Source organism: Meleagris gallopavo, chromosome 7 (genome assembly GCF_905368555.1).
Source record: "Meleagris gallopavo chromosome 7, MGAL_WU_HG_1.1, whole genome shotgun sequence".
In the NCBI taxonomy this organism is placed as follows: domain Eukaryota; kingdom Metazoa; phylum Chordata; class Aves; order Galliformes; family Phasianidae; genus Meleagris; species Meleagris gallopavo.
Genome location: NC_139410.1, coordinates 12,760,810 through 12,774,811, shown reverse-complemented (window position 1 = coordinate 12,774,811; position 14,002 = coordinate 12,760,810). Strand labels below are relative to the sequence as shown.

At 40.1% G+C, this 14,002-nt stretch overlaps 1 long non-coding RNA gene across 2 annotated transcripts; it reads right to left on the bottom strand.

The window, feature by feature from the left end:
* Positions 1 to 8,705: 8,705 nt before the first annotated feature.
* Positions 8,706 to 13,776, bottom strand: LOC116216806 (uncharacterized). Of its 2 annotated transcripts, XR_014884283.1 has the most exons (4): positions 13,036 to 13,776; positions 11,110 to 11,227; positions 10,898 to 11,013; positions 8,706 to 9,155 (listed from the first exon to the last, which is right to left on the bottom strand). It is a non-coding gene; the product is annotated as an uncharacterized LOC116216806 (long non-coding RNA). The 2 variants fall into 2 exon arrangements; XR_014884282.1 differs by lacking the exon at positions 8,706 to 9,155 and having other exon boundaries at positions 10,575 to 11,013; positions 13,036 to 13,769.
* Between the last annotated feature and the right edge of the window lie 226 nt (positions 13,777 to 14,002).

The window sequence follows — 14,002 nt, the reverse complement described above, 5'->3', positions numbered from 1 at the left end:
ATGGTAATTTTCCAGTTGTGCAGCAGTCTATGAAGGGAGTTCTACAACCTAGGCCTCTCCATCTTCATTTTTTACAGTAAACAGAATTTAAAAAGGATTTTGCTTAGGGCTATTCCAGGAACGAGGTCTCTCAAAAACATGTACACTAAGAATCGTTTTCTATCATGTGGGTAACAAGATCCAGGATCAGTAAGAGGCTTTCATCCTTACTGATCTATCCTTGTTATAAATTGCCAAACATTTATTTAAACTCCGTAATGCCCTTTACATCCTCCCAGCCACTGCCTGTGTGGACTGTCTGAAGTCAGTAAATAGTAAACCCAATAGGTTTGTATGGCAAAGAATTAACTGCAGGAATAAAAATTTACAATCTGAGCAAGCTCAAGTGAACCTGATCTTGATAAAATGGCAATACAAACTTCTGTGAACAGGTGAAAGATATTATGGGTGGCAACCACAGCTACTCCAAAATTTAAGTATGGAAAAACAACAAGAATCTCATAATTTGAACACCTGCATATCTTGAGGTAATTTGAAATCCAAATCTCGATATATATTTTGTAAGTTTACCTTCTAGCCTGAATCATGAACACAAATCAATATGCTCTTGGATTTTAGTGATTGAATTCAAGATTGCAGTTTTGTACCTAATATATTACACTGTGGAAGAAATGGCGTTGTGAATTGATGTGGGCCTTTTTCCCTTATCATGGGTATTTCATTATTTTCAAAGTTCAATTGATTTAAATTCTGTCAAATTTTTTTACAGATTTTAAAAAGTTTGTTTATGGCTAAGGGAAAAGAGGCTCTGGAATGAGGGGAAAGCAAACAAATAATCAGAACAGTGATCAAAGCCGCAGATATGCATTCCCTGTCACTGGTAAAGTGTTTTGCATGTGGAGAGTGCATTACACACGTGAATCTGTTACTTCCACGTATAAGAACATATCAATAATAAAAGCAGAAAAAGTACAGGTTATTGAGATTTCTCTGTTAAAAATAAATCCAATTGCTTACTGGGGACTTCTGCCCATACAATATTTACTGGGGAGCTGTATCTAAGTCTTTGCTTTTGGTTTGACTTTAACTGCAATGAAACTCTTTTCAGTGGTGTGCAGTGACAGAACAAGGGGCAACAGGCAAAAACTAGAATGTGGGAAGTTCTATATCAACTTGAGAAAGAACTTCTTTACTGTGAGAGTGATAGAGCACTGGAACAGGTTGCCCAGAGAGATTGTGAAGTCTCATTCTCTGGAGATATTTGAAATCCACCTGGATGCTTTCCTGTGAAATCTACTACAGGGAACCTGATTTAGCCGGGGGTTGGACTAGATGTTCTCCAGGAGTTCCTTTCTGCCCTTATGATTTTGTGAGTCTGTGAAACACTCCATAAATCTAAGTCCCTTGAGTTGTCCAATCCTTCACTGCTAAAACAGTCTACTCACTGTCATAAAAATTTCCCATTTCCCTTATAGACTAAATTTTGATTTGTATTTATGTTCTATGGTTATGAGTTCAAATCAGTATTGAGGTTTTGCTAGAGTGAGGAATAGGAAGGATTGAACGTCTTTTCTGGCAAAAAAGAGTTGGACAGGTATGAACTGGAGATACGAAGAAGAGGTCAGTGGGCGAATTTAATCTAAATGAGTGTGCCTTAGCTATTTAATTCCTCTGGGGAGTAATAAGATCTTGTATGGCACGAAATCAGTTTTTAAGAGATGAATCAGCTCTGATTGTCAACAGGAAAGATTTAGCTGCTGCACATGTCAAGCATCATCATTTTTAAAAAACTGCAAGCATTAACAACTTTGAAAAATTGAACATCTTCTTTATATTAAACCCTGCATCAATTCTCCCAATTTTTAGTATTGTTGGCAAATCCACCACTCATCATATTTCAGCTTTAGCTTTCGTGAATCTTGCATAGTTTGTTGCCATCTCAAATTTGAGGCAAGGAGTTAAGGCATGGATTGAGCAAAGACTTACAAGCTGGTATTGCTTTCATCCTGCATCCAAGAAGGAAGGTATATTTGCTGCCCTAGGGTTGTCCTGAAAAATTAAGCCTGGCATACATCGAGTTGTATGACGAAACCTTAGGCAAGCAGTGACTTCTGTGGACTGCAACAGAGCAAAGCAAACAGCTCTCAGGACATACTGTCAGAACAAAAAATAGTAATGCTGATATTTAGAGTGAATCTTGAGGTTCAAGAACATATTGAAAACCAACTCTATATTTTTGCACGTTATTTGGAAAGGGGCTGTGGCTTTTTGGTTAGGGTATCATTTTACTTTGCTTTTTGTATTTATACCTCTAAGAAGTCTAGACTCACAGAAGTTTGAGAGAAGGTCACAGAAAGACATGCCTTACTGCTAAGGGACTGATTGAATCATGCATCTGGTGGTGAACATGGATCTCTTTCCAAGCACCACATATATATTCAGTGAAACATCCCCTGTCCTGGGGCTCCATGTCTGCACAGAGGACTGGTGGGATGGGACACTGCCCTGCCCTAGCAGGGCCTATTTCCCCTGCCAGGGCTGTGCCATCAGAGTGGGTATGGCTGCAGCAGGAGTAGCCTGGACCAGGTGCAGCATGGGGCAGTTCAGGAGGTGCTGATGAGCACTTCTGAAACTCCCCCAAACCGAGGAGTCACCTTTTCTGAATCGTCTTTTCATACAGCAAAGGCAAACAGGTACAAAGCACTTCCTGCCACAACATCTGTCACGCTAGCTTCAAAAGCTAAAGGAAACTTCATCTCCATCAGGACTCTGACTTAGATGAAAGAAGCCCTGTCTTTTCTGCTAAGTCTGTTGGTAATCTTTCCATTTAGAGAAAAGATGTGTTCTTTACCGGAAAACAGACACATCAGTGAAAATGGCTGCCCAGGTTGAATAATAGATTATGAATCATAATTTCCACTGAAAATTTGAGTTAAAGAAAATATCCTATTCACAAAAGATGATGAAAACTTGCATTTTATTTGGTGAGAAAAGAGGACTCTTCATTTTCTTGAGAAAGCTGTTAACACTATGCAGAGTTACTAATTCAAATACAAGAACACATCTCTTCCTCTGTAAGTACGAATATCCAAAGCAACTTTCAGAGACCTGAACTGTGTTCCAGTAATGGGGACTCATTTCCCTTTCCATGAATAAATAGCATTTGGTTCATAGGCACTGATAAAAAAAATAACTGTCTGAAGAATCTGAAGAAAAGCGTTGCTACAGCTTTGATAGTGAAATGAAATGTGTGCAGTGGAATTTTTTTTATGCAGTTATGCAGTCAATTGCTTTGATGCCAAACCAGATCATTACACCACATGATGATGGAATCAATTCTGAGTCATTTTCAAGATGCACTTTCTCTGCTTTTTGTGGTGCTAGCAAATGCAGACGAAGACCGTGAATCTAGAGCAAGATCCACAAGGATCTCATTCTCCAGTCCAGTGAATGGGTGTTAGGTTCTAGCAGTGGATGCTGCAGCACTGTCTGAAACACCACGTCTCTTACCCCAGGTGCCTGACTACAGTAGCTTGCAGAGCAGGAGGCGGATACAGCACAGCCCTGCAACCTGATGTCTGCACACCTGAGGTACCATCCTGAGCATTGCCTATGAACTCCTTGTGAAAAATTCAGGGATGAAGTTCCAAAATGGATTTTGCATGGAACTCTGGCTTGTCCCTCCTCAAACTGACTGCCAGCAACTTGGAAACTACATGGATTTCTCTCTCCCATGTGCTTGCTGTAGGATTCTTCTCCTGCAAGATGCCCTTTGGCAACCAGGAGAATAGTCAGCCTGCACAGCATTGGGTAAGCACATGCTGCTGACACAACTACAAATCACCTCAGCCAAGCATTTTGCAGCTGGATGTTGGCTACTACCTGTACCTGCAGGAAGATAGGGATTCTCATCTGCCAAGGAGATGGGAACATGTGCAACAGTTTTGAGTTTTGGGATGTTTTTTATGCAACCATCATTGTCTGCTATCTCACACATCACCAGTGCCTCCTGTGTCACTAATTAATACTACTGTAGGAAAAGCGTTGAGCATTTTTAGAGCTACCTCCATTCACTGCACCTCAAACACACAAACAAAATTCAAGCTGGCAGTGAGGCTTTGGTACAATGAAGGTAATGAGAAAAATACTGCAGGTTGGAGGGAAGGAACTTTGAGCTTTCAGGAAAATGTAGGAAGAAGGAGAACCTCCCTAGCTCCCTGTAATCCTGTCATACCTCTTTGGGTTACAGAATTCCTATTAGGGACTCTATGATCCAGCTACTTAGTTTCCTCCTCTGTAGGAACCTCTTCTTGTGGTGCCTTCAGTGATTCTGGGGAAAAGGAAGAAGAGAACGGCTTTGCATGTAGCTCTGCTCGTAAAGGAAGCCAGGTGGGCGAGGTGAAACTTGCTCTGCAAGCCAGATGAGGTCCCCTTTGTACCTGAGGGAAGATTTGTTCAATGTCTGTCAATGGAACTGTCTCATTTGGAGGGAAGAAGGAAAAAGAAACCAAAGCAAAGCCAAGCAGATGAAGAGGTTTGAACTGCTCCTCATGTATTAAAGTAATGCATTTTATTTCATTATGTAAATCAACTTTACATTAACAAAACTAGCTAACCCTAACTAATCTTGATTAACTTTAGCAAATCTAAGCAGAAGTAAAATGATTTGGACTTACAGAATCACAAAACAATAGAACATTGGAAGGGCCTTCTGGGGTCACTGAGTCCAATCCCTCTGCTGAAACAGGTTCACTCCTGTAGGTTGCACAGGAAAGCATCCAGGCAGGTTTTGAGTATCTTCAGAGAATAAGACTCCACAGCCTCTCCGGGCAGCCTGTTCCAGTGTTCTGTACCTCCACAGTAAAGATGTTCTTCCTCATGTTTACATAGAACCTCCCATGTTCTAGATTTTGCCCACTGCCCCTTGATCTATTGCTGCACACCACTGAAAAGAGCCTAGCCCCAACCATTTGACTCCCACACATTAGGTATTTATAAACAGTGCTGAGATACCCTCATAGCTTTTTCTCCTCCATGCTGAACTGCACAAAGTCTTGTAGGCAATCACTGCTCACATCTCACAGGACAGCTCCAGCAGTGCTACAGCACAACTCTCCCTGAAATCTCTCCTCCTGCCCTCAAAAGCCCTGGGATCTTTCCTTGTATGTGGCTCTCTGGGGTAACTGGTTTTCTTCAGGAATCTCTTCTAGCTCTTCAAGTTTTTTTTTAGGGCCACAGACGTCCCAAGCTGTCAGCAAGAGCTCTCAGCACAGCAAATAGCCTAAACTGACTATTGTTAACTTTGAAGAATTTACAGAGGATTGAAAGTGGACAGACTTCTAAAAGAGTTTTCTCTGCTACATCAAAAAGGGTTGAAAAAAATTGAAAAGAACTTGAAAAGCAGCTGATCTCTGGCAGCGCACGTGGATTTGGGCCAACAGCACAGTTCTGCTGGCATCCACATCTGTGGATAACTGTAGGGGAGCAGTTCCACTGAACATATACAGAAAAATGTTTGAGATCCTCATGCAGTGGTGCAATACATGTAGCAGGTAACGACTTTCATAAATTTCAGTAAATCAAAATAACAGTAATGTGAGAATGCACACGGAGGCCCAGGTCTCTATTTGGAAGTCCAGTAGGCAAGGCCAAAACAGCATCTATCTGCTTTTCTTAGATTTCTTAGTGTGTCACCTCTCTACAGGAGCTAGAAATAAGTGAAATATCCTTATAATGAAACAAAGCGTATACAACCTTAAATGCTTATAGTAGGCAGATCTGGTGAAAGATGATTCCCCCTGCTTGTGATCAAGACAAGCATAGGCTTCTTGTAGCAGTCTGCCTTCTGAACAAACCCAGACAGTGTCTCATGACAGCCTGGGATCAAAATCAGCAACTTCAGCAAGACTCTTTCTCGGGGAAGAAGGTCAGAAATCTTCTATCAAGATTGGCCATGTTTTGAGAATATTGATTTCAGTATTACTAAGATAAAACTAGTGATATTGAAATGATTGGTTAAGCACGCAACTTCCAGGAAGTGAAGCTCTACGAACTAAGTCTCTTTCTGAAAGTTGTATTTTATCTAAACGCACTGAGACTCTGGTGATCAAGTAGCTTAATCTATCCAATATGAAGAGGTGTTTCTGAGGAGCAAAGAATTGTTGCAGATTTTCTTATAAGCCTATTGTGTTGCCAAATAAATACATATATTTCCTCACAGTTTCTTAAATAAGAAGTGATACGAGGAGCTAACATGGCACATTGCACAAATCGTTTTGCTCTCTCTATATAATTCTGTTTCATTCTTCCCCTCCTGCTCCTTCATATTTGTCTTTTGCCTTTAACATGAAGGTTCCTTAGTTCAGTAAGCATGCTGTATACTGGGTAGATACTGCAAGGCCCTCACCACTCCTTCTAACCTTTCCAGTACATGCAGTATAAATAAGTTAAATCACAAAAGCCCAGCTGATCTTCGTGCATCTTCTGACCTCCATTGGCCCCAGCATGCATCAGGGAAGGCAGCAGCAGCCTTGCAGGTGCCAGCCCAGCGGCATCACTTCTGTGCATGCTGTGAAGCCACAGCCAAGTGTGCCTTGCTACATGTAAGCTGATAAGGCATCAACACTCAACTCTGGTCCTGACCTTCATCTTTCAAAGTTGAACAAGTATGTACCAGAACCTGTTTACCACACAGCAGAGTTTGAAATGGGTGTATCAAGGGCAAGTGGAGTTTGTGCACTTCAGGCCCAGACATCATGGGTACTGTGGAGAGCTAAAAAGTTGCCTCTGTCACCATCAGCAGCTTGTCTGTGATCTTCCCTGAGGAACTCAGAAGATCCCAAATAATCCTCAACAAATTTTTCATTCTGCCTCCTCTCTGCTATGTGAGACACAAGATTATTTCTCCTTTCAGAGGTTTTCAAAAGGCCACCACCAAAAAACAGTGCTCCAGTGGCAGCTCTGAGGAGCATTCACAGAAAAACAGAAGTTGAAACACAACTACCAGCTGCTGCTATGGTAACAACCCGGGCAGTGAGGGTAAGGCATTTTTTACTTTATGCCTTAGGGTGTTCTCATACATAAAAAGAGAAGGTACCATGACAGTGCAACCATTAATCTGCATCTATCTCTGTGTCTCTCATGCCTTCAGGAGATGCAATGAAGCACAATTATAGGAACAATCAAAAATGAGGTATTGGGACGTTGTGGTAAAAAGATCGGTGCACGGAATACCAAATCATTTTGAAACTCTGTATAGGTCAATATTTGGATGCTTCCTCCCAGCGAAATAAAGGTCCTGTTCATTATTTTTTTATGTGTGGTATTCCTATGAGGTCCAAAAGTGTTTTCATTCTGGTGTGTGTGGATTTCATTATGTTACTTGAATGAGAAATATTTGCATGTTGAGCAAAGCCATTAATGCTTGTATCGCCTTGTTTCTGAGTGCAGATGCAGACAACACAGAGTGGCCTTTGAAATGCCCTAATTGCAGACGGTACTGTTGCTCTAGAAACTGCTTAGACGCATATGTGGCTTTGATTTCTGAGAACTGAGCTGAACACTGTTTTACTATCTGAATAGAAGACCTGGAAGAGCAAGAAAATGATATGATTCTGAGTATATAAGGAGAGAAGGAGATACATATGCTGTTATGTTTTTGCAATAACCCCAGAACAGGAAGAACATTGTGCTTTAAGGGTGAGCAGTGTCTACCAGAATTTAGTAAAAGATTCATGGGCACAAATTTGGTGGGCTGTGATTGAAGAGTGATACATTCTAACAGCTACCCAGGCTATTTAAATTGTGGGTCCAGTTCATGGATTAAGACAAGGACTTGAGCACCCAGGGAAAGGAAGTTGATCCGGTGTGCATGAAAACAAAGTCCGTGAGCCTTCAGTTCACAGATCAATCTTTTCACCTACAAAAAATGACAGAGTCCCCTATGACAACAGATATGAAGGCTCGACACAATTTTTAGGCCATTATGATGGGAATTCTTGTTGGTACCTTATTGAAGGAGGAATACTACGGCACAGACAGCATGAGGCCTGGGAAGAAGCAGAGTTTCTAGAATGGTCTCAAAACAACAGGGTTAAAACTTGTGATCTGCAGAACAAGGTTCTTCAGTGCTGCCAGCAGAATGATTGTATTTTGAGGTGAGCCTGAATCCTCAATAGGCAACAGATCACATCAGTGATGAAGAACTCCTTTGTTACAAAAGAAGAGGAAAAGTTCAGGACAGGAAAAAGTACTTAAAGCCTTACCAGTACACAACTTTGGTATTTCTCAGCACGGCTATATATAGATTATGTTTTTAAAGTCCTGAAATACAGCACTTCCCCTCAGGCAGCTATCACAGACAAATATATTATATCCCATCAATACTATTGTTGTTGTGCATGTCACACAAAGAGATCACTGATAACTGTCATGCACTGAAGGATGGGAGCATCTAAATTCAGTTCCTACTGGGAAACTCTTAGCCTTTGAAAATAACATTTTTTCCCCCACTTTTTTTGTCCTGCTATTGCAAAGCAGGGTGATACCCATTAAGGAGACCAATATGCAATTTTCTTTTCAGCAGAACATGGTACAGAATTATTTCTTTGTATCTCTAAGCATACTGATTGGACCATTTGTGAATGCCAGAGTTGGATACAAAGCCCATGATTTTTTTAAAGAAAGCTCAACAACAGCAGCCCTGGTCCCTGGAGATATTCTTTATTAAGGGAAACAATCAATACTATGTGTTTGTAACACAAATCCAAGCCCAACAGGGAAATTCATGATTTTAGCAGCCTATATCCTCCTTCCTGGATATCTCAAATCCAATCATTGTAGTGTTGACAGTCTCTCAAAATAACCTAGAATTTCCAAAGCTATAACATCTTCTGAGAAGGCTTTTCTCCCTCACACCATTTATCAGAGTAGGTAACAAACTTTCTCTCTCTAGCACATATACAAAAGAAGGTGTTGGGAAACACAGTTAGGAAAGTGCCCTCCTGGGGAATCAGAGCTAAGATTAGAGGATAGCAAAAAAATCTACAATATTTGTCATTTTGAAGAGAAACATAACTTTCTTTTTCTTGTTATGAAAAGAAATCCATTTCAGGCAGAAGCAAGAGGCCTCAGGATTTCCCTCAGGGCATACAATCCTTCGAAAAGGAAAGGAGAACATTAGCAAATTCATGTCAGGAAAGGAACATGTTAATATAGACACATGAAACTGGTTAAGTTCACTGAATGACAAACAGTAAAACTATATAAGTCATCTATGTGCAATAAATTTGGACAAAAATTCCTCTCCAAGTTCAGCACCATGAAAGATGCTGGTAAGTACTTTTGATGTCAGTTTTCCCCAGAACAAATGGCTACATCCTGTGAAGTAAGGGGTAAAGAGAGGGGCAAAGAGATGCCTCTTCAAAACACAGCAATATGTCAAAGATTAAGCTGCTGCACTCATTACTCATACAAACATATTTCAAAGTCTGTTTTACTACTGTTTGTACTCATTTAGAATGATGCAACTTATGACACCAATTGCAAAATGTCTGCCTCAATCATGACAGAGATTTGCTGATATCTGAGGTGCCAAAGAAAACAAAACCTTTCTCTAAGTGGTAATTCAGAAGAATTCACAGATTATCTCCTGGCAGACAGGGTCTTGAGTGTTACTGCTGGCAAGACAGAAAAAGCATGAGTACAAGCTAATGAGGAAAGGCTGTGTAAGTGTCATCAGGATTGCTATACACTGTGCTGATCATGCAAATCTCGTAGCTTGGACAGTTCAAGCGAATATTTTCTGAACTACAGCTTGGTTTCCTGGAGAAGAATCCTAAAAGAAAGAGGTAACTAGTGCTTGTGCGAAACCAAAGTTAGATGAGAGCTAAAAGGAGAAACAAGCTTTTTACCATACTGGGAGAGTGGTTTGATAAGAAGGTTATCACCAAAAGGATTAAATCTTTCATTTTATTGACTGACAGTGGAAGTATCCTATTCCTATCGTTTTTGCAGCGCTCAGGAACCACACTAGAAGTTATTTTATATTATACAAATGGGGACGCTAAGATTGCTTGAAAATATTAAGTGGTATTATAAAAGCTGGCAAACTTTTTCTGAAGAATCACTATGATAATTTTCTTTCATTAATACTGTGGGAGTTTCGACTTTCTGTTAATGATGATCCATTTTTTCTCAGCCATAAAAATAAACACAATTACTGCAGAAGATGGATTCTTCTTGTGAAAGTGTGAAAATGAAAGTGCATTTATGAATACATATATCACAGGGATCTGACTGCCTTGTATTTAGGCCAGAATATCTTCACTGTTAACTGGATATGAATCAAGATGGGCTGGTAATAACCTCTCCTTCAAGATGAGATTGCCACAGGAGTGGACAACATGAGGACGAGGAGAAATGTGGCTCTTAGACTTTCTTGTCTGTTCTGTTCCTTGTGCAAAATAACTCTATTCTACTCAGTCAACAGTGGCTACAGTCACAGAAAACATTCAGTGCTTTAAAATGACTTTGAGAAGCCACCAACTGGCATTCTGGGAAAGATATACAAGCACATAAAAAGGGTGAGTAACTAAAGGCTTTAAAAGCACAAACAGGGAGAGAAACAACTGGGATGTGTATGGAGCTAATCACTTTAATGCTGATTTTTTTCCATTCCTCTGATTATTGTTGTTTGATTCAGCAATAGTTTGTCTGAAAAAGTATACCAAACCTTGCGCCCAACCTCAGCTGAGTCAGGGTTAAGGTCTTTTCCTCTAAGAAAATACTAGAATCACAATGAAACTCGCTGGTGACTGAAATGAGAGCTACTCTCTAAAGGACGTGCTTATTTGTATATAGGAAAGCCAAGTCCTATTCCTCCATGTTTCAAAAATACCTGGCACAATCCAAGCCAAGTGATGTGGATAAGGGAAACTTAAGGCTGTCTCAGATCAGGAGCAGTGTGAGCTTGCCAAGTTTCTGCTGACTCCGGAGATCACTGCTCTTGCTGTTCTGGAAGTGCAGAAGAGACTCAGCATTTTACATTCACAGGCTGAAGGGCTGTTTAATAAAATGTGTCAATGCAAACATCCTCTTAGAATGACTTACGCCTTTTAACTCCTTTTGATGCATATCACAGTGTCACAACTCCACACGAAGATTTTGTTGTATGACATTGGTATGAAAAATCCGACTAAGGTGGATACAAATGCAGCAGTACCACCACCTATAAAACAAAACCAAGAAAAAGTACCAAAAAAAAACAAAAAACAAACAAAACAAAGCAAAACAAAAAAACAATGGATCAAGTCCCTGTCCATTACTTTTTATTTTCCAGTTAACATTTCTTCAAGTTTAAGATCACTATGTCATTTGTAGGGTAGCTGAAAAAATAATGAGTGAGAAAAAAAGATACTACTTAAATTAAAACGGCAGGTTACTTCTCAAGGGATAAGATGAAAGAAGTATGATTGTCGAACTTGTTGAAAATGATCTGTGAACATACCAAGTGCTTGAAACTCATTTGCTTTCTACAATTTACATCAGCAGTCAGTCATCTGAGTTTTGAAAGTCTATTAAGTCCGTGGTGTGTGTCACATACAATGGCAGATGCAACAAAATGAAGGTCTTGTTTTCTTGTATTTAGTGAATCTGCTTGAACTGACCAAGAATAAATTTTATCACAACTCTAGAAAAGAGAGTTGCTCATGGCTTGGCCAAAATAGTAAAAAATAATCTACTATCAGGCACACTGTCAGCCAGCATTCATGCATTATATATGCTGTACACGTGAAAGCATATACCCATAAGTTTAGGATGAGCAAGTTACCAGAGTCATTTTCAGGAGAACATATCTAAGAATGTCATCTTCAAATATGCAGTATCTTCATAGAATATAGATGAGCAGAGCAGTGTCTACAATTGAGTGTAGCCAACTTGTCCTTTGATTTCTCTCTATATTGTCATCAAAAACTCCCCATGTAGACCTGTTAACTGTGGTGATCTCTTTAGATCCCTGCAATGTAAATTTGTAAATTTCTGCCCTCAGATTCCTTGGTTTTGTCAGTGAATGTTGGCTGGAGCATCCCTAGTGGGGATACTTTAAATCCACGTCACCAAGGCCATCCTCAGTAATAAGTGTTGATAAGCAATGCAGGAGGGACCTTTACTCACAAATGAAAAATCCCTTGCCTATTGACCTTTTTTTCTAAAGGTTCGGGAGGACTTGTAATAAGAACTAAGTGCTTTCTTTTCATTTGGAGTTCCTTTTTTTCCCCACACATCAGACACAAGACTTCTCTGAAAGGACAAAATAGACATTATTCAAAATATCCTACCACTGCACAAGGCTTGGCAATCTCTAGGCTTTTTCTCAGAAACGGTACAGCGGTCTAGAGAGCATCAAGTATGTGCCCTACATACATCACATTCATCGCAACAAATCAGGAATCCACTGAAGGACGTACCCTGGTGTACAGAAGGATCCTCACAACTTTTATCACAACCAGCAACTATTCTTACACAAACTCCAAAGGCTTTTTGAGGATCTGGTACTTAGCTTGACCATCACCTTACCAAGAAGACATATTACGACGGTTTTACTTGCCCTTATTTCTTTGGTACTGACCTCAATATTACCCACAGGAACTCACTATCCTATGTGAGGACAAAAAACACTATTCTTTTCCTTAGAGGTTATGCAACATAACCCATGTATAGAAAGTCCCCCACATGCCACAGCTTTACCATGCCCATCAGTATGCAGCAAAGAGAGATGTTTAATGAATCTCTGTGGTGGAGAGTCATTCCTGAGCAGCCACTCAGAAGTATCACTTAATGTATGGGCTAGTTTTCCATCCCTGGAAAACATTTAAGTATAATTAGAGATTTTCAGAATAATCTTTCCAGTTATCTATTCACTCTTAGTAGAATCTTGGGCAACTTGGCTACTTGTCCTTACTTTGTTCATCTGGATGAATAATTCTTGAAGGGATGAAAAATAGCTCTGCAGCTTAAATTATGCTAATTTCTTACCTTCCTCAAGAGATTTGAAAAGCAATATCTTCAAAGATGTTGTTCCAGCTGCAGGGATAGTGTATTCCCACTGAGTCCATTCTTCCCAAGATGGTGAGAGATTTGAAGATTTAACTGACATGACTATAAAACATGAGCTGATTTGCGTGCAAACTCCAGGACATGCTTTGCTGGGTAGAGTGCATTAAAAGCTCTATTTGCTATACTCTGTCCTGAAAACACCCCCGTCCTAACAGCAAGCTGTTGAGACTTCCATTCAGCTGCTGAATTCAGCATGCCACCCCAGTTACTTCCAAAGTAACTGTTTCTTTCCTCTTAAAACTATAGTGATTTCAACCATGTAAACCTTGACCATGTTTGAAGTTGACTTTTTCACAATTGTTGGAGTTTAAAAAAGACAGTGCTCTTCCCCAGTAATTTTTTACTTGGCACGTCATTCTCTACACACTAATAACTCTAAGACTTTGAAAATGTCACTGGCTTACATCTGCTAATAACCTTTTTCAAATGCTCTTTTGATTTCTAACAGTTCCCTGTGGTAAAAGGAGGCTCTGGCCCATTCCCCTTTCTTATCTTCTTTCACTTTTTATACTTCTATAGGGCTGGACTTAAGAGGAAAGTTTAAGAGGCAAAGGATAAAGCATTTGCAGCCCTTCTTCCAGGTGTTGACAGTGATTATAACCAGATCTCATTGCTGTTATTAGAAGGAATTTAGAGGTTGCTTAAGGGCAGTTCAGACATACAGCGTACTCCTACTCTTGGATATAGTTGATCTAGTTAATCTATTCCCATATTTTCCCATACCCACTTGCTCTTTTCACTGGCTGTTTCCCCTCTGCCATGTATGTGTGTTTATTAGGTCACTATCTAGGAGACTTAGCCTCAGTGCAATGAAGTGCAAAGACAGAGAAAGCTGAGCTGGTGGACACCAGGCACCAGCTCCCAGTTGTGACGTGGCCTCGCCTCC